We start from the raw sequence: 14,265 nt of genomic DNA, 5'->3' as shown, positions 1-14,265 counted from the left end.
AACAGGGGAGGGGCCCGTGCTTCTGTCTGAATTTCCAGTATAATCGTCCATCGTACGGAACACGGCAGTAAGATCGGCCTCTAAGTCTCCTATTTACTCTTTAGTTATTTTTACTCACCGTTTATGTCCGTACTGAAATATAAGTATACTATAGTATACAATTACATAAGAATGTGTAACAAGTGCATAATATTTTCATACTTGAGCAATTTCATGTTTCTTACTTTGGTATAACTGGTTTTAAAATACATAAAATTTAAATACCAACTTATGATGCCTTTTACAGGTAATATACGTTTTTTAAACAATAATATGCCAACGTATAATGGCATAACATAAGCTAATAACTTAGAATTCAGTAAGCTCCCGCATTATGCCAGGTGCTGCCGGAGGCACGTCCTTCTCATGCCTCAAATACAGTATCTCAAGACGCAATGCATTTCACATGTAATATACGGTTTTTCAATAACAATATACCTATGTGTAATGACGTAATGTCATTACAGATTAAAAGTTACAATCCATTAAACTCCCCCGCTAATGCCTCCACCATGTCACAAGTCTGCATAGTGAAAATGCAGGGTAGGCACCACGTACACAGACCCTCCATTGTTCCACACGGAGCGCCAACACTGAAGCATTTGCTTCCGAGGGGGAAGGGAGAGGGGTGAGGGGACCCTGAGGTCAAGTGGGCTCCTGGATGTGTGTGGGGGTGCTCTGTGTGAGTCATGTTGTCCTGTTAATGAGCTGACCATGCAAACTAATATGATCACGAGGTCCTCCTCATGAGGAGGAAACAGACGGTCTGGGGTCCCTCAGAAATGGGAACACTGTTTGAACCCAGGCAAGCTTCTCAGTGGGGCTGTGCATCTGTCTTTAGCTTCTTCTTCCTCTTGGGAATAGAGAGATGTTTGGGGTTCTCGTTAAAACCTTCTCCCCGAGGCTGCCCACAAGTCAATGATGGCGTGTTTCCCTCGGGAACTATTAAATTTGGAAACTGTTTTTCTCCTCTGCTCTCTGAAGCATTTGCAAAGCAAATTAAGAAATGAGATACTCCTTCTGAACGTGCACACCGAAGAAACGGTTATCCTAATTTCAAAAACGTTCAAGGAAAATCCTTTTACATTTTGGGGCAAGACTTCCCTCCTCTGGATGCACCTCACAAATAGAAAAACAAGGCCCCTAATATCTGTGGCCGTAATCTTGTGTCCTGTTATGGTGTGTGTATAGTGATATACATCACTCTCACCAAGTGTGAATGGGGGTTGGGAACATGATGGGATTTGCTCCCAGGACTCTATGGCAAAGGTGGAGGAATTTTGCAGCTGTAATTAAAGTCCACAATCAGTTCATTCAAGCAAATCGAAAGAAAAATTGCTGTGGGTGGGCCTGGCTTAATCAGGTGTAAAAGTTAGAATTAAGAAGAGCTCGAGATTTGAAGCAGCGAGACACAGCCTCATTACCTGGAAAAAGAAGCAATCTGCCTTATGGAGAAGAGCATTTGGCAGAATTTGGCGGCTGGCCTCTAGGAGATGAAGGCATTAATGCTCCAACCACAAAGAACTGAATTCTTCTAACCACCAGTGAGCTTGTAACACAGCCCCGAGTGTCAAATGAGAACCCCACATCCTAGCTGACACCTTGATTTCAGCTTTTTGAGTCCCTAAGTGGATATCCAGTCAGCTTGTGCCTGGACTACTGAGCTACAGAAACTGAGATGTTTTATAATGTGTCTATCCCAGGGCACCTGGGTGGCTCAGTCGGTTAAGCGTCTGATTCTTGGTTTCGGCTCAGGTCATGAACTCACGGTTCGTGGGTTTGATCCCTGCATCAGGCTCTGCACTGACAGCACAGAACCTGCTTGGGATTCTCTCTCTCCCTCTCTCTGACCTTCCCCTGTTCTTGCTCACTCTTGATCTCTCTCTCTCCCTAAAAAAAAAAAAAAAAAAGTTTACAAGTATGAATAAATAAATAAAATGTGTCTATCACACACTTATCACATGTGGGTGGGGGAGACTTGAACCACAGAAGTGTATCCTCTCTAGTTCTCAAGAGCAGAATCTGAAATCAAGATGGCAGCCCCGTTCCTGCCATCGGAAGCTCTAAGGACGAGGCTGTTCCAAGCCTCTCTCCCGGCTCCTGGAGGTGGTCCACAATTCCTTGCTTGTGGCCCCATCCGTCACCACATGAACATCTTCCCTCTGTGTGTGTCTGTCTGTCTCTATGCGTCCTCTTGTCATGAGGACAGCAGGCACGTTGGGTCAGAGCTCACCGATCTCCACCGGGACCTCATTATCTAACTGACTAGGGCTGGCACAGAGGGACCCAGGTCCCTGCTAGATGTAGGCATTCAATGAGACCAGCAAACTGGAGGCTTGGTTCTAAATGCAGAACCCACCCAATTCTGGCTGCCCTCTAGATTAGACACCTCCCTCCCGGTTAGACACCTCCTCCACTCTGGATTGATATCTTTCACTTTGACCCCGATTCAGAGATGCCATGAATGTAGCTCTACAAGAAAAATGCCTGACGATTTAAGTGTGTAGATGTCCGTAAGTGTAACCATACGTGAATACCTATGCATCTATCTATCCGTTATCTATCCATCCATCCAACCATCTATGCATCCATCCATTTTTGCACCTGTTCATCCTCTGACCCACCCATCCGTCCATCTGTATGTGCATTCATGTACTCCCTACCCACTCCATGCCTCCATGCACCCTCCACCTGCCCACCATCCACCAGTCAACCCATCTCTCCATCCATCTACCCATCTATCCACTCATCCACCATCCATCCACTCAGCCATCGGACATCCCGCCATCGAACGGACTCGACATCCAAGCCACCTCTGTCTCCATCCATCCACCTCATAAATTCATGCCTCTGAAACCTTTATTCAAAACAACTCCTTTCCACCGGGTGGCGCACCACGACCCGAATGAACACTAGAGTTAACGCTAGACTTCACTAGAATGAACACTGCCATGTATATCCTCTGGTCTGGTCCGAAGCCAAAGGTCTCGAGGGTCATGCAGTTAATCCCTCATCCGTCCTCAGCAAAGACGTGCTGCGTGGTTTCCCATGAACGTTACCCTATTTACGAAATCCACCCTGTGAAACTCATTCTCTTATTAGAAAGTTTATTTATCCCAGAAATTTTAACTCAGCCGCTGCCTTCTAAGCAGCAAGATAAAAAGGGTATTCTGCTATGTTTAGAGTAGCCACACCGTGAGTTAGAGACGGGGCGGGAACTTCACTCCTCTGCTGGCATTGGGTGTGTTGATTAGGCTGACTTTTGAAACGCAATTCAACAAGGTCTATTAATTACCATTTTTCATGTGCCCACCTTCTCATCAATTCACCGATTCTCGTCCTGGCAGCTCATCCTATGGAATTATTCCCCACAGCCGGGGCGCCTGGGTGGCTCGGTCGGTTAAACATCCGACTTTGGCTCAGGTCGTGATCTCACAGTTCCTCAGTTTGAACCCATCGGGCTCCGTGCTGACAGCTCAGATTCTGTGTCTCCCTCTCTGTCTGCCCCTCCCCCTGCCCCGCTCATGCTTTCTCTCTCTCTCTCTGTCTCAAATACATTTTTTTTTAATTTTAAATAATAAAAATACTGAAAAATAAATTATTCCCCACAGATACACAAAGGCGTATTTACAAGTTATATTGCATACATGTATGCACACACATGTATGTGTATGTATGTGTGTGAAGCTCACACATATATTCCCTGCAGGTGTATAAGTTACATGTGCAATGAATGCTTCTGGCAGCATTAATTATGAGAATTGGAAGCAGCCCAGTGCACGTATTTAAGGTGCTGTGTAAGACAGATAGTACACCCCCTACGCTGAGTTAGAGGTACTCACTCGACACGATGAAACATTACATGAACACAGCGTGCTGCACACAGGCACCATGCTCTCACTGATGTGATGGCATGGCATTCAATTTTATTAATGTTTATTTATTTTTTGAGAGGGAGAGACACACACACACAGTCTGAGCTGTCAGCACAGACCCGGATGTGGGGCTTGAACTCGCAGACTGCGAGATCCTGACCTGAGCTGAAGCTGGATGCCTCACCGACTGAGCCGCCCAGGCACACCCGTGGCATGGTATTGAATGCTGGCTTCAGAGTGTGGGAGCAGCACTTGGGGGATGGGGAGTGGGAGGTGAGGCACTGTAAGAAATGGAGAAAGTGGGATGAGGAGGGACAAAGGACTTCTAACTGAATCAAGGGCGTCTGCCTGATTGCAGAGGCAGGGGATAACGGAGGTAAGAGTGACCCTGAGGACCCAGGCTCTGCCCACCGGGTGAGGTCCATGACACAAAATGCATGGGGAAAACCGACTAAGAGAGGCTCAGTTTGGGGCAGGAAGAAGGCAGGTGGGTCCAGTTGGGTTGACGCTGGTTTGGACACAGCTGCAGCCTTCATGTGAGGTGTCCAGTAAGATCTGAACGAGTCCAAGAGCAGGAAAAACCATGACACGGGAGCCATAGCCCTAGGATGGAAGGAAAAGAAACTGAATAATACATCAATCCATGCATCCTTCCACCAACTCATCTATCCTTCCATCCGTCCATTCATCTATCCATCCATACATTCATCCATCTCTCCTTCCTTCCTTCCATCCATCCACTTATCCTTTCATCCATCCATCCATCCATCCATGCATCCATCCATCCCTCCGCCCATCCACCCATCCACCCATCCACCCACCCATCCACCCATCCACCCATCCACCCATCCACCCACCCACCCATCCACCCATCCACCCATCCACCCATCCACCCACCCATCCATCCATTCAGCCATCCTTCCGCCCATCCACCCACCCACCCACCCACCCACCCATCCACCTATCCATCCATCCATTCAGCCATCCCTCCACCCATCCACCCATCCACCCATCCACCCACCCATCCACCCATCCATCCCTCCACCCAACCACCCATCCACCCATCCATCCATCCATTCAGCCATCCCTCCACCCACCCACCCATCCACCCATCCACCCACCCATCCATCCATTCAGCCATCCCTCCATGCCAGCATCACTGTGCAACAATATGCATGGAATATTGCCAACCAAGGAGGCTCACTGGAGCCTTGGCATGCAGTTGCTATTGGCCCTTGGTGACACACTCTCCTTGTGGCTAACTTTTAGTCTCCAGCTCCTTCTGGAGGCTCATGATAATGTCTTTAGCCTTCACCCCAGCTTGGAGGTTGGAAGTAATCAGGCATGTCCCAAAGCCCCTGTCATAAACCACATCACTAAATGGTCAAATGACCAAAGCCCCCAGGCAAACAAAGACAGGACAGGACATGGTATGGCCTGAAAGTCACCTCCCAGGAGCCAGGAGCAAAGACCAGATCTCTTTTAAAAATCAGGTTAAGTGTTCACCACACAAAAACAAAGTGGAAAGGTGATACACTTTATGGGAAGTGGCTTGGAAGGAGATGTGAATGGGTGATAAAAAGCACGGCCAGGACAAGGACAGGGTTCTCTCAGGAGATCACCTTGGTAGCCCTAAGAGCTATGCCCAGGGCTTTTTGAAGGAAATTGAGGGGATACTGGCCTCTGGGTGCAGAGCTGTCTCCCCCACATCCAGCCACATTGTGGGGGTGGCGAGTGGTCAAATGTGGTTATAGGACTTTCCTTGGGAGAGATCACATGAAGCTCCGGTGGGGTCCCAAACAGAACGGAACTCTCGTGGGTCTAGGGGCAAAGCTGAGCCCCACACCCAGGTCTCGGCATCCAGCAGGAGGCCGTCCTTGCGTCTCACTCCGTCGAGATCAGTTTAATCTCCTGCGTCCCCTCACCTGAGTGTCCTGTCTGGAATGTACGAAGAAAACACGGTGTTTCCTGGAGCTGGATGTTCTTTCACAGGGTGTCCCCCTCCATGGCTTGTCCCGCTTGGGAGACGTTGCAGAAGTGTCTTCCTGCCTTGGTGACTTCTCTTTGCTTTGTCAACAAGAAGAGTAAGAAATCAGATGTTGTAGAGATCAGATCAAAGGGTGGCTTGAGAACCGGAAACAAAGATCCAAAAGCGAGATACAGAAGTGTCCCTCCCTTTGAGAGAAATGACGTCCCTGTACTTCTCACCAGTGTGCTGGGCTTTCCGTTTCTCTTTAGGGTAGTTGTGGTGTCGTTCAGAACAGAGGGTAAGGTACCAGGCTACAAGGAGCTAAACCAGGAGGGGGCATGGCCTGCAGAGCAAACTGTGCGGGGATAGGCCATCCGGAAAGTTCCAGTGGCAAGAGACAGTTGGGGGAGGCTCAGGGTGCTGGCCTCATCATGAGGTCTCCAACAAGTAAGGCCTGCCAGAGAGACCCACAGGCAGGGCCCAGTCCTGAGACACCAGTGGCAATGCGAGTGACCAGTCACCTCAACCAGGATCCAGTGTCAGAGCACTGCCACTCCTTGTCCTCTCCATCCACCCATCCATCGTTCCTTCCTTCCTCCCTCCCTTCCTCCCTTCCTTTCTTCTTCCCATCCACCTATCCATCCTTCCATCCACCGTCTACCCATCCATCCATCCGTCCATCCATGCATACATACATACATCCTACCATGTATCCTTCCTTCCATCCATCCATCCATCCATCCATCCCTCCATGTATCCTTCCTTCCTTCCTCCCTTCCATCATATCCTTCTATCTATCCTTCCTTCCTTGCTTCCTTCCTTCCTTCCATCCATCCACACATCCCTCCATGCATACATACATACATACATCCTACCATGTACCATTCCTTCCTTCCATCCAACCATCTATCCATCCATCCATCCATCCACCCATCCCTCCCTCCCTCCATGTATCCTTCCTTCCTTCCTTCCTTCCTCCCTTCCTTCTATCATACCCTTCTATCCTTCCTTCCTTCCTTCCTTCCTTCCATCCATCCATCCACCCATCCCTCCATACATACATACATACATTCTTGCATGTACCCTTCTTTCCTTCCTTCCTTCCTTCCTTCCTTCCTTCCTTCCTTCCTTCCATGCATCTAACCATCTATCCATCCATCCATCCATCCATCCCTCCCTCCATGTGCCCTTCCTTCCTTCCCTTCCTTTCATGCATCCAACCATCCATCCATCCATCCCTCCATGTATCCTTCCTTCCTTCCTCCCTTCCATCATATCCTTCTATCTATCCTTCCTTCCTTGCTTCCTTCCTTCCTTCCATCCATCCACACATCCCTCCCTGCATACATACATACATACATCCTACCATGTACCATTCCTTCCTTCCTTCCATCCATCCATCCATCCATCCATCCATCCCTCCATGTATCCTTCCTTCCTTCCTTCCATCCATCAATCCATCCATCTATCCATCCCTCCATGCATCCATCCATCCATCCATCCATCCGTCCATCTATCCTTCCTTCCTTCCTTCCTCCCTTCCTTCCATCATATCCTTCTATCCTTCCTTCCTTCCATCCATCCATCCACCCATCCCTCCATGCATACATACATACATCCTTGCATGTACCCTTCCTTCCTTCTTTCCTTCCTTCCTTCCTTCCTTCCTTCCTTCCTTTCTTCCATGCATCCAACCATCTATCCATCCATCCATCCATCCATCCCTCCCTCCTTCCCTCCATGTATCCTTCCTTCCTTCCTTCCTTCCATCAATGCATCCATCTATCCATCCCTCCATCCATCTATCCTTCCTTCCTTCCTTCCTTCCTTCCTTCCTTCCTTCCTTTCTTCCATCATATCCTTCTATCTATCCTTCCTTCCTTCCTTCCATCCATCCATGCATGCATACATACATCCTTGCATGTACCCTTCCTTCCTTGTTTGCTTCCTTCCTTCCATCCATCCGTCTGTCTTTCCAGCCACTTACCTATTGTTTTTATATTTCTACCCTCCCGACTTTAATAGAAGCATACTCATCACCAATATTCTCAAACATTTTTCTTCACTCATCTCGCATTTCGACCTACAGAATTGCCACGTCAGACAACTTCTCTTGACCGGATGACCATCACCCTCTCTTGAGGTTTAATTAACGTCACCTCGGTGGTCCCATCCCTATGGCACACAGCAGTGTTTTGTTGTTTATTGTTTTACAATATCGCGTGGCAGGGTCCACATTCGATTGGTCACTGCGCGTGGGGCACGTTTGTATCACCTCCCCCCGGAGATGCAGTCAGGACACATTAGGGAACGTCCGTCGTGTTTGTCTGGCACAGCAGCTCCGTTGCCATCACACGTCAGTGACCCAGCCTTGTGGGACTCGAGATGCCCCACATTCAGGTGGGGCTTCCGCAGGGCGTGTGGCTCCCCAGTGTGGGGAGGGAAGGTGGGGGTGGTTCACTTCCTGCTTTTCTCCGGCTGCATATCAGCGTATCACTCAGGAGGCATAGCGTGGCCTCCGTGACAAGACTAACTTGCAGGATTCCAGGAACATGCAGGGCCGGAAGGGGTGTTGGCCACCCTGTCCCCCTTCCCTCCTTCCACCCAGAGGGGCTCAGCAGCCGCTGCAGCCAGGACTCTATGCCCAGGTCTCTCCATGAACCGGCCAGTCTCAGAAGTCACTGCACGACCCTGCCGTCCTGGGCAAGGCGCTCGTGCCCCAAGGGACAAGGGCAGTAGATGTGCTGCTGAGCGAAGGCACCCAGGAGCACCATCGTCTCCCTGGAATACTTGTGCATGGCAGTGTGGGACCCTCCTCAGGCTGAAAAGGTCTACGTTTACCGGGGAAATGTGTCTGCAGCCACAGCACCGTGCACAGTTGACAAGCCAAACAGCAGCCTGCCTGCAGGACGGATCCTTCCCGTCTGACCCGACGTGGACCCCGCCCTGCTTCGTCCCCCAAGCCCACAGCTGGGTCCAGGAACAGACCCCCATGGGCGAACGCGGGCGAGACTCCAACCCATAAACGCTGAGTACCTGCCCGCAGATGGTCAGCCAAATGACTGTCATCTCGGGGACTGTGTTCAGAGGGCATCACTGAAATAGTACAACGAAAGTCATAGACAGTGACTCAGTGCACGAAACTCCACAGAAACTGTTCATGTGATGCATCGGGGTTTCGTAAATGTTCTCAGGCTGCATGGCTGTGGGATCGTCACTGATGCATTGGCCATTTTGGGGAACCCTTGACGTCCAAGATATATTAACAGTGGAAACAGGAGACCGCCTCACCTGACCCTGATTCCCCCCCACCAAAAAAAGTCAGCTCGCTTATGTAAAAATGGGTATTTCAGGGGCGCCTGGGTGGCTCAGTCGGTTGGGCGTCCGACTTCAGCTCAGGTCACGATCTCACGGTCTGTGAGTTCGAGCCCCGCGTCGGGCTCTGGGCTGATGGCCCAGAGCCTGGAGCCTGCTTCCGATTCTGTGTCTCCCTCTCTCTCTGCTCCTTCCCCGTTCATGCTCTGTCTCTCTCTGTCTCAAAAATAAATAAACGTTAAAAAAATTAAAAAAAAAAATGGGTATTTCGGAGGGCGCCTGAGTGGCTCAGTTGGTTAAGCCTCCGACTTCAGCTCAGGTCACGATCTCAAAGTTCGAGCCCCGCATTGGACTCTGTGCTGACAGCTCAGAACCTGGAGCCTGCTTTGAATTCTGTGTGTGTCTCTCTCTCACTGCCCCACCCCCGCTCAAGGTCAGTCTCCCTCTCTCTCTCTCTCTCTCTCAAAAATAAATAAACATTAAAAAAATTTAAAAACGGGTGTTTTTCTTCACTGAGGCGAAATCCACATAAAATTCACCACTTTAAACTGCACAATTCAATGGCAGTTAGCACATGCACATTTATTTTTTTTTTGATGTTTTTATTTATTTTTGAGAGACAGACGCAGAGCACAAGTGGGGGACGGACAGAGACAGAGGGAGACACAGAATCCGAAGCAGGCTCCAGGCTCAGAGCTGTGAGCACAGAGCCCAATGCGGGGGTCAAACCCATGAACCGTGAGATCATGACCTGAGCCAAAGTTGGACGCTCAACTGACTGAGCCCCCCAGGTGCCCAGCACGTGCACATTTAGACCACCACCTCTGTTCAGTTCCAGAACATTCTCAACTTCCCGAAGGAGACCCCATCCCCATGAGCAATGCCTCTGCACTCCCCATCCCCAGCACCTGACAATTTTATTCCATGGACTTGCCCTTGAGCGGGCAAGTGATACAAATGAAGTCACACCCTCCACAGCCCTGGGGGTCTGCCTCCTCTCTGAGTGTCGTGTTTTCAAGGTCCACCCGTGTGTTAGCAGGTGTCTGACCTCAACTCCTTTTTCACAGCTGTGTCGTATTCCCCCGTCAGTCACCCCAAGGAAAGATGACGTGCTATTTTCACTTAGCAAGAGAGCAAGGGGGCTTTCTCCTGATTTGTGAACTGGGTTTGTTTCCAGAAAACGTACTGGGAGCAGGTGTGAATGGACAGCTTCCCCCTGCGTACGTCTAACTAGCATGTGTCTGAGTGCCTGGGGGACAGAGGCCCCATCTCTCAAGATGTAGAAACCTATGGGACCCAGCTTGGGCTTTGCTACTGTCGTCAGGATTCAGGGATGATTCACTGCCTGTAAGAAAGGAAACGCTGCCACCTTAGCCATGGGCAGTGGAAGGTTTGCGGGGGTGGCGGTGGGGATCCACGTAGCGTATGTTCTTTCCCTCGGGTCCTGTTGTGGTCTGTTCCCTGCACACAGACTTTCTCTGCTCTCCGTGAATCATACGAGCAAAGACGCGAGCCCTCGACCTGTCAGCTCATGAGGACATCCGTCTGTGATGGTTAACTGTGTGTGTCCAGTTGGCCGCAGCCTCGGTGCCCAGGTATGTGGCCAAATACCATTCTGGATGTTTCTGTGAAAGTATTTTCTGAGTGACATACACAGTAGAATCAGTGCGTTTTGGAGTGGAGGATATTGTGAGGCTTAATGTTGGTGGGCCCCCTCCAATCAGGTGAAGGACTTAAGAGAACAGAACTTGAACTCTCCCTCCCCACCCCACCCCACCCCCCCCCCGAGCAAAAGGGCTTTCAGCCTGTGGAACAGGCTTAAGGCTCATCATATCCATCCATCCATCATCCATCGATCCATTCATCCATCCATCCATCCATCATATCTTTTTATCTATCTATCTATCTATCTATCATCTATCCATCCACCCATCCATCATATCTATTATTTATCTGTCTGTGTATGTGCCTACCTATCCATCATCTATCCACCCACCTATCCATCCATCCATCCATCCATCCATCCATCCATCATCTATCCATCCATTCATCATATCCATCCATCCATCCATTCATCCATCCATCCATCATATCTTTTTATCTATCTATCTATCTATCTATCCATCATCCATCCATCCATCCATCCATGCATCTATGCATCCTTCCATCCACTTACCAATCTATCTATGCCAGTAGTTCACAACCAAGACCAGTTATGCCCCCAGGGGACATCTTTCATTGTCTCCTGGGAGACATTTCTGGTGGTCACACTGAGGAGGAGATCCTACTAGCATCTGGTGGGTGGAGACTAGAGACGCTGCCCCACACCCTATATTGCAGAGGACGCCCCACATTGGAGAATGACCCACCCACATGTCACTAGGGCCGAGGCTGAGAAACTCTGCCCTAAAAGAAGGAGTCTGTCCACAATGTCCCTCCTGATTCCATCTCTGGCTGATCCCCTTGACCGCACTCTTTTGGGGATGTTATGTGGTCCTCATGTATGTTGGTGATGACATATGTGTGCATTGTATATTCACCTGACGTTTCTACATTATCGTTTCTCTCTTTATCCTTTTACCCCTATATGTCTCCAGACTTTGCCTTTCCCTGGTGGATTTAGTATTGGATGACATCTCATTTTTTCCTTACCACCTTCAGCATTGCTCAGGAAGACAGTCGGAGGAACACAAATACCATGCTATTTCGTTTTTAATTTGTTTGTTTTTAAAGAATGCTTTGTGCCATCCTTCTGACTCCTGATTTTTCCCTAATGACTTTTCTCTAAGAACCACTCCAAATGGGAGTCTGATCTCTGGCAGACCTGCTGATGGCATCAGGGCACATACTGTATTCAGACATGTGACTCAAGCTGTGCCAATGAGATGCAAGTCCAGAATCTGAGCCTGAAGTCTGAGCCTGAAGCTCAGGATGGATGGATGATGGATGGATGATGGATGGATGGATGGATGGATGGATGGATGGATGGATATGGTGAATGGATGGATGGATGATGGATGGATGGATGGATATGGTGAATGGATAGATGGATGATGGATGGATGGATGGATGGATGGATACGGTGAATGGATAGATGGATGATGGATGGATGATGGATGGATGGATATGGTGAATGGATCCATGGATGATGGATGGATGGATGGATGGATGGATACGGTAAATGGATAGATGGATGATGGATGGATGGATGGATGGATGGATATGGTGAATGGATCCATGGATGATGGATGGATGGATGGATGGATGGATACGGTAAATGGATAGATGGATGATGGATGGATGGATGGATGGATGGATGGATGGATGGATACGGTAAATGGATAGATGGATGATGGATGGATGGATGGATGGATGGATGGATGGATATGGTAAATGGATAGATGGATGATGGATGGATGGATGGATGGATGGATACGGTAAATGGATAGATGGATGATGGATGGATGGATGGATGGATATGGTGAATGGATCCATGGATGATGGATGGATGGATGGATGGATACGGTAAATGGATAGATGGATGATGGATGGATGGATGGATGGATACGGTAAATGGATAGATGGATGATGGATGGATGGATGGATGGATGGATACGGTAAATGGATAGATGGATGATGGATGGATGGATGGATGGATGGATGGGTGGATATGGTGAATGGATCCATGGATGATGGATGGATGGATGAATGGGTGGATGGATACGTGGGTGGATAGATGGTGGATAGGTAGGTAGATACACAGACAGATAAATAAAAATATATGATGGATGATGGATGTGTGCATGCATGGATGGATGGATGCATGGATGGATGGATAGATGATGGATAGATAGATAAAAAGATATGATGAATGGATGGATGGATGGATGGATGGATGGACGGTCACATGGATGGAAGGACGGACAGATAGATGGATGGGTGGATGGATAGATGGATGGATAGATGGATGAATGGATGGATGGATATGGTGAATGGATAGATGGATGATGGATGGATGGACAGATGGATGGATGATGGATGGATAGATGGATGATAGGTGCATAGACAGATGAATAGACTGATTGCTACACACACAGATACATAAATAGATGATTAACACATAGAAGACATTCATATAGAAAGAAAGAAAAAAGAAAGAAAGAAAAGAAATATGGACAAGTAGATGATTAATAGATAGACATAACGTACCCACACACAAACATAGACAGATGAGGCTCTGCGCAGTTTCCAAGCTCTGGAAAATAGGGGAGCCTGAGAAGCAGGGTAGAAGGGCCCCTCACCCTGAGCAGGTCTCTCTTTACTGTGACAACAGGACATCAGACAAGGGGCGGCCTCACACCGACCCCAGAGGAAAACCCCAAACCGCATGGGCGTTGTTTCTTTCTGTGGGTGGACCCACAACCGTCAGCTACCTCAGGATCAACCCATTCGCCACTGCAAAAGCTAGTAGAGATCGGAGAGGGGGGGCACTCTGGGGAGGCCCCACGGCCCCCGCCCCTGCAGGTGAGCCCCACTTTGGGAGCTTCTGGAAGTCACAGGGAAGGAGCGGGGCGGGGGGACAGGCGTCCCCAACCCCAGTACCACTAACATGTTAGTGCTTCTGTGCATCGGGACATTTTCTCAGACCCATCTTGTTTCTGGTGACTTTGGGGCAGTTGTGAGGCGTGTTGGTCAGGGAGCTTGTGCGATGTGACTGGGTTCACAGTTTGTTTGTGCTAATCTCTAATCGCCAATCTCATGGTTAGAGAGGAGTTGTGGGTTTGGGGGAGAAAGAGCACAGATGTGAGACTGTAGTCATGTCATATCCAGGGTGCCTGCACTCAGCCTGACTCACCCCTGTGCACGCCGACCTTGGCCACCTGCCCTGTAAAGTTATAACATCCCCCCCTTTGGATTCTCTGCTCTTGGAAGCAGCCCAGACTTGGGGAGGGGGGCAGTTAGGTGAGCAGAAACGTTTATCTTAGTATATCATCACCCCACCCAGGCCCACTGCACCCCGGTTCTGTCTGTATTCTGCCGTCCATCTGGCCCACCAAGAAAGGCCTT

The sequence above is a fragment of the Leopardus geoffroyi genome, chromosome X (assembly GCF_018350155.1).
Source record: "Leopardus geoffroyi isolate Oge1 chromosome X, O.geoffroyi_Oge1_pat1.0, whole genome shotgun sequence".
Taxonomy (NCBI): Eukaryota; Metazoa; Chordata; class Mammalia; order Carnivora; family Felidae; genus Leopardus; species Leopardus geoffroyi.
Note: the sequence above shows the minus strand (reverse complement) of the source record.